Below are 6857 nucleotides of genomic sequence, written 5' to 3'. Positions count from 1 at the left end.
AATTATGACTGAAATGGTGCATTGGAGCCTGCAAGTTTATTTTTTCTGTATGCATTCAGCCACATGGAAAGGATGCGTGCTGCTTATTATATGAGAAAGGTGTCATTGAGGAGATTATACTTAGTTCTCATGTTTTTTGGAACACATAATTTTGTATCTAGTTAGGTTTTGTCTTTTTTCTCTCCAAAACTTGTCGTGATACCATGTTGCTATATGGTTGAGTAAAACAATTTTTAATTCTTTTGATTCATGTGAAAATTTAGTTTTCTTTTCTCTTGCTTTGTCCTGGTATGAAGAAACGCACTAGTATTCAAGTGAAGGTAGGACTCCTACTTGGAACATTTTCCTAAGATTGCTCATCCCAGGTGTTTTTTTTGGAGAAGTATTGTAGTTGCATGAAAATTGCACAAATGGATATTGTTTTGAACTAAGACGGCATATCTGTTTTAGTAATTTGCTTGTGCAATTTTCAGGTCTTTGTGGTAGATGTAGTTTGCAAGATAAGACATTTATATGCTGCATAGCAGCACCTTCAGTGCCTCTTTTGTCGAGATTTCTGTTTTTTTGGTTTTCTCTGCTGCTTGTGTACAAACTGGGAGTATGCTATTATCTCTGAAGTTGTTTTCTATATAGGCTTTGGAAGAATTTGGAAAATCAGTTTCGTGTTTGGAAAGTTTGAAGTTTTGCATTGGGAACGCAACGAGTGGTTTGGTAATATGTTTATGGAGAAGTTCAAAAATTGTTGATAATAAACGATAATATGTTCGGGATTAAATTAAAATGGGACGAAATATACTTCTTGGTTGAATATTATTTATTTTCTGAGGAAATATAAGTTACTACAGATGTCAATTCATTTAGTGGATCTGTTTTTTTTACATAAATAATATAAGAAAAGGCAGCAGGATATGTTTAGTATTCTTTGTTGTGTGAGTTTTGTGCTGGTCTTAAATCAGCCAAAACTTTAGTACACCATGTTTGGGTTATTTTTTTTAATACTTCTAAATTTGCTTGGTGTAATTTAAGATTAGGAATTCTTCTATTTCTAAAAATATGGGATTAGAGTGTGCTTCTCTTATCGAAGGGCTGTTTTATTCTTATATTGCTAAAATAATGTTTAGTAAATTTTATATTTTACAAAAGCTATGGTCATATTGTTTTAAATGCATAAAATATATAAAAATTTATATGAATCATATAACACAAAAATAATATGCATGTGTATATACATATATATACTTAACCTCTGTATAATACTTTGTTTTATTTTTTTTAATGATATTAATATCTATATTAAATGTGTGTGACATACTCATATATATGCACATTATGTTATTACTTAACGTAATTTACTACTGTGCTCATAAGTTTGATAAGCATCACACAAAAATATTATATTATATTTTATGTGCGTTATATTTATACAGTGCGTATCCATATGCTTTCACAACACACACGCACATATTTGTATACTTCATAGAAGATTGCATATATTTTTATATTCAAACAAAATTAACATAATATATCGATGTATATATGTACATAGATTTTTCTATATTTATTTATTTTACAAAAAAAATCAATGTGAAATATTTAAGTATGTGTTATCTAAGTATAAAGACAATAATGTATAATTTAAATTTATTTCATACAGTATAAGATAAAGCTAGTTGTATAGTTATATATTTTCTGTCAATTATTTACTACAACTGTATTTCCCAATATGCATGCCATCTTTTTTAAATGATAAGTATTGATTAGATATCTATATATAGAATAAAACAGAAAAATATATTATAAATTTATGTTAATTTAATGATCCAAATTAAATTTTTTTATTGATGCCAGTAAAAAGTTGCTTATTTGATAACTCTTAGACTTGAGTCTTCTGGGGTGAATTTTCGACAAGCCTCAAAAGCAAACCTCCAAAAAATACATTCGCACACCAATGCTTAAGCCAACAAATAGTTGTGAAAAGATGAAATTAAAAAAAATAGAGCATTGATGAGTTGTAAAATGACAAGAGAGTTTTCATAATAGAGAGCTTTATTGCCAAAATTCACGTTACCTTGATCTAGGAGGAGAAGGCTAGCTTTATAGCCATATCCGCTCATTGGGTGAAGAATCATGACATTTAGGGACTTAGGTTGATGGTTGCTGGGGATAAGCTTCCTCAAATTTAGACGGTTACAGGCCTAGGAAACCTTGGCCGGTTAGGTCTGTTAAAAGATAGGTTCTACATTTCTAGGGAGTTGTTGGGGTGTTGGGGAAATTCGTTCAAAATTTTTAGCCTAGTCACAACCTAAGTGGTTATTTGGCAAAGACGTGGGTGGGTGTAGCCCTTGGCACCTTCTCCCTTCCTTATTGCAGGCTTATCCCTTCCTTTTCTTCTTTTCCCCCATGATCTGGAGAGAGAGAAATTTTAGAGCTCTTGCATTTTTCCTTCCTGTTTTTTCATTCTTGTAAGTATTTTTTAGTTTATCTTTGCCTTCTTCTTGTTTGTGCTTCCTACTCCTCTTCCTTTTTTGGGTTTTTTGTTTTGAGTTTGCAATTTTCTCTTTGAGCCTTCCATGGCGTCTTCCAACGAGTCAGTGCGGTTTGTGGGAGAATGTTTGCCCGACGATGAACCATTACTGGGCTGCCCTGGCAAAGGTAGTGTGATGAATACCCAACATTTGATCTCGTTAGTGTAGTGATATAGCAGGGTTGCGTTTTAGAGTACTTTAGTGTGAATGCCAATGCCCAAAAAGATTTAAAACCTTAGTGTTCAAGATTATTGCACTGATTCAAGTATCTCGAATATTTCATTTTCTTATTCTAGAATTACTACAAGAAAATAGATCAATAGCAACAAACAAAAAAGCTAGCTAATCAACAATTAAAATTCTTGTTGCTACTTGCTAATGAATTTAGCAACAAAAGTTACTTGCTAACAAATTTAGCAATGAATGGTTTAAAATATATCTTAAATAATATAGATTAACGTGAAAGTTTTACTTGCTAATTAGTTCGATACTGATTTTTAGCTTCAAATTTATTTATAGTTATTGAGCCATTTTCTAGAAGTGTTTCATCATGAACCGTCCAATTTTTAGTATCTCTTCATACTTATGATTCAAGTTATTTGATAGAGTTGCATCCATCTTCTTTCTGTAAGAACAAAAAATGAATAGAACATATGTAAAATTAAGAAGTATAAAGAGCATAACATAATAAGAAGAAACATATATTAAATCCAATTAAACCATCAAGTGAATTTTCTTTCTGGAGCGTTCGTGGTCATGCTATTCAAAAGTGGTCCACGTTTCCAACATCTACAATTCAATCTAGAAAACTTACTCTAGTAATGATGTGGATGACAACAAGAATAGCAATAAATATGAATTTATTGAATCATTTTCCACTTTTTGAAAAATAAAGTGAAAGAAAATCGTTATGTCGAGTAGGGGTTTCATCATGTTTTGTACTCAACAAAGTATGATTAGCAAGATTCAAGCTGCTTGATTCACTTCTTTAGCCCCCCGAAAAAATCGCCCATGCATGTCCACTTGCAACATCAATTTGATATCTCCCACAGTTGGAGAAACAAGCCAGTGGAATAAAGCATCACCGGGAATTGGAACTTTACACTTGGAAATTCCCTGCGATTTCTACAACAAAACGTGCTGCCATTGCCTCAGTAGAATCCTTTATGAGACATTAGGACACCACAATGCCCTCTAGCAAACACAATTCCGTATGCAATCACCAACAACCACTCCCACCGCGGCACTTCTCCTATCTTGACATGTTTGTTTCGCCAACGATATTGAAGAAATACAATTGATATTATCCTCACAGAAATGCGCTGGCAAGACATCCATATTCCACTCTCTCCCTCTAGTAATAACAGCTCACTAACTCGAGAATCAACTAGCATTCCAATTGGGGGAGAGATCGGTTTAAACAATAAGGGACGCGATATCCAATTATGAACCCAAATCCACATATATTTCCTGTCACCCACCTTTCATTGACATCCTGCTTTCATAAGAAATTGTGCTGACATAATCTCCCGCCATGTAACCTAAGGATTATAACTATCTTAGTTGCAAAAAATCCATAGAGAGAAATATCATGCCTTAAGCACATGACCAAGCATACTACTTGGTGCTGAAATCACCCCCCATGCCTGCTTAGCCATCATTCCCAAGTTAAAGCCAAGGAGACCTCCAAACCCAAAAACACCTATCTTCTTACTTTGAAACAATCGACCCCAAGCCACCTAATGCAATTTGCCTTCCTTTGAAGAACTCCAGCAGAACCAGAAAAAAAGACCATCACATCTGTAGGAATAGATTGGAGAGCTGATTTGATCAACACTTGTTTACCTGCTTTTAAACATGTGCTTCTTGGCCCAATAGAAAATAGATGGTAATCCCAGATATTTCTCCAGACTTGGAACAATTCTAACACGTGTAGAATCCTAGTAATATCTCTTCTATTCACCCCTGGTACGTTCTAACTAAACACCATCTTGGATTTTTCATAATTCACTACTTGGCCCGATGCACATGCATATTCATAAATGCGAAGAATCCCCTTCATCATATAATATCTTTTGGTCTTGCATGACAAAAAGCAAGAGAGTCGTCTGCAAAAAGCAAATGAGAAATACGTGGGCCCCTTGAGCGACTACTATTCTCGAAAGTCACCCTACTTTCCCATCTTAGTAAAGCACTAAACACCTCGAATAAAAAATAAAATAGATATAAGAAAAAGAATTGATTAAGTTCCAACTCTAACACTAAATTTTGAACAACTTCTTCAATTAAAAAGACCATTTTCAAGGTCTCAAATCAAAGAATGAAAAAGGAGAAAGGTCCATGGGACTAGTTAATACATGCACGTTAAAATGAGAATGATGGAGAGTCAATTATTCATTTTAAATTTTTATTTGTTTTGCATATATATGAAACTCTTCAAATGGAGCCATAAAGGGAAAGAAAATCTACCATAATGTAAAAAATTACATGCAAAAAAAATCAAACAACTGTTTTGTCCTCAATTTGTAGCAAAACTTCCAAACGCCTAAAGAAACGACAAAGAGAAGGATAATAGAATATACAAATTCTTCAGATTACAACACAATACAGTAGCTTCTGCTTCACAATTCATCCTATGGATTTTCAACTAACAACGTCTGCTGCATTTACATGCAGGCGGAAACCCTCGACATTTACCACCACTATTTCCCTGAATCCTGCAAAGCAAGGCACAATTTTCGTGGCGTATACAAATACCCTTGAAATCATGGCTCTTTGACCAACAACGTTTTGCTTCCACTTGAGGGATGTTCATCTCTGTATTTTACATCACAAATATATATATAACTCATTGTACCAATTTTTTCAAAACCAATACAACTCACGAAAAATTCTAAAAAGTGATCAATCACATAACAAGTGTTTACACTTGCTCTGTGATTGATTTGGTTCTACCAAACTTAATCCGAACAAGAATTTTTCCATAACTCAGAATAGGATAACATCATATTTAAAATTTTAAATAAAAATACATCACAACATTGGGGAAGATAATGATAGCTAGTGTTTCACTTTAGGCTTATGGAGCTATCTAGTGGGCCTTGCTACACAAACACAATAGAAGACACCGAAAATGTCCTAGAAAGAAAAGATTACATGTTTTTAGAAATGTAACTATCACAAATTCTACTAGCTATTAAATAATTTTAGGTAAATTACAATTTGTCATTCGAACTATATATGGTTTTATAATTTGCTAATTATTTTTTTTTTTGTCTCAGCTTACCATATCAATTTTGATAAAAATTTGCACTTTTCTATATATGACTGTTTTTCAATCAATTTTTCTGCCGAAAAATTATTATTACATTACTTTTAACCATCACATGTGGACTGCATGTAATGTTTTTTCGGCAGAAAAATTCACTAAAAAATGGTCATGTTGGCTAGTGCAAATTTTACAAAGTTGAGATGGTAAATTGATACAGAAAAAAGAAGATTAGATGACAGTGTAAAACCATATATAGTTAAACTGGCAAAATATAATCTACCCAATAACTTAATCCTTTATCTCATCAAACATTAACCGCTACAACATAACATCGAATATATTAAAGCTGAGCTTGGAGACTTAAAAGAGATGCTCAGCAAATATACCATCAAATGTACATTATGCATATCTTTATACGTATACAGTGCAACTTTCCAATTGAATACAACAATTACAAAAAACATAAATGATAGAATATGAACTTTGATATGATCTGACATTATTAAAGTCGACATTATACATGGCATGTATTGTAGTGTGATAAAAGGGTCCAAGGGCTTTCTTCTTAGACATGTAATGAACATTGAATGCTTTACCACATGTGTATGTAATATTTAAACATTTATGTGTGTAATTAGATACAAATAATTAGACAAAATCTGGTAAAAAAAATTTATAAAATTAAAAGACATACGAGCAAACGTGAAAACCAATAGCAAAAATAAGATCCCAAATGTCTTTCTGGCCTCCATAAAAGTGAATACTAACAACTAGCTAGATTATTTGTTCGGGCACTTAACTTTTTGAAAATTGTTAGTGATTAGTCATGTTGTAATAAATAGGCGAAAGGAAAGAAATGAAGTGAAAAATAATCACCATACAATAATTTTCAAGACGATTTGTTATCAAGTGTCTTCGAAAAATGTGCCAATCCAATATATTTTGAAAGTATGTGTTTTAGTTACATACACCCTATAAGAGTGTGGATAAACATTATTTCAGGCTATTTTCTATTTTTCAAATTTAAGAAGTTGAATACTTTTTAACAATATCTCAAACGC

General features: G+C 32.5%; 1 long non-coding RNA gene across 1 annotated transcript; it reads right to left on the bottom strand.

Annotated features, from left to right (window-relative positions):
- On the bottom strand, window positions 4967–6583 carry LOC110013076. The gene is made up of 2 exons (XR_002288240.1): window positions 6491–6583; window positions 4967–5342 (listed from the first exon to the last, which is right to left on the bottom strand). It is a non-coding gene; the product is annotated as an uncharacterized LOC110013076 (long non-coding RNA).

This window comes from Sesamum indicum, linkage group LG13, assembly GCF_000512975.1.
Source record: "Sesamum indicum cultivar Zhongzhi No. 13 linkage group LG13, S_indicum_v1.0, whole genome shotgun sequence".
Taxonomy (NCBI): Eukaryota; Viridiplantae; Streptophyta; class Magnoliopsida; order Lamiales; family Pedaliaceae; genus Sesamum; species Sesamum indicum.
The sequence above is the reverse complement of the archived record's forward strand: the minus strand, read 5'-3'. Positions and strand labels throughout refer to the sequence as shown.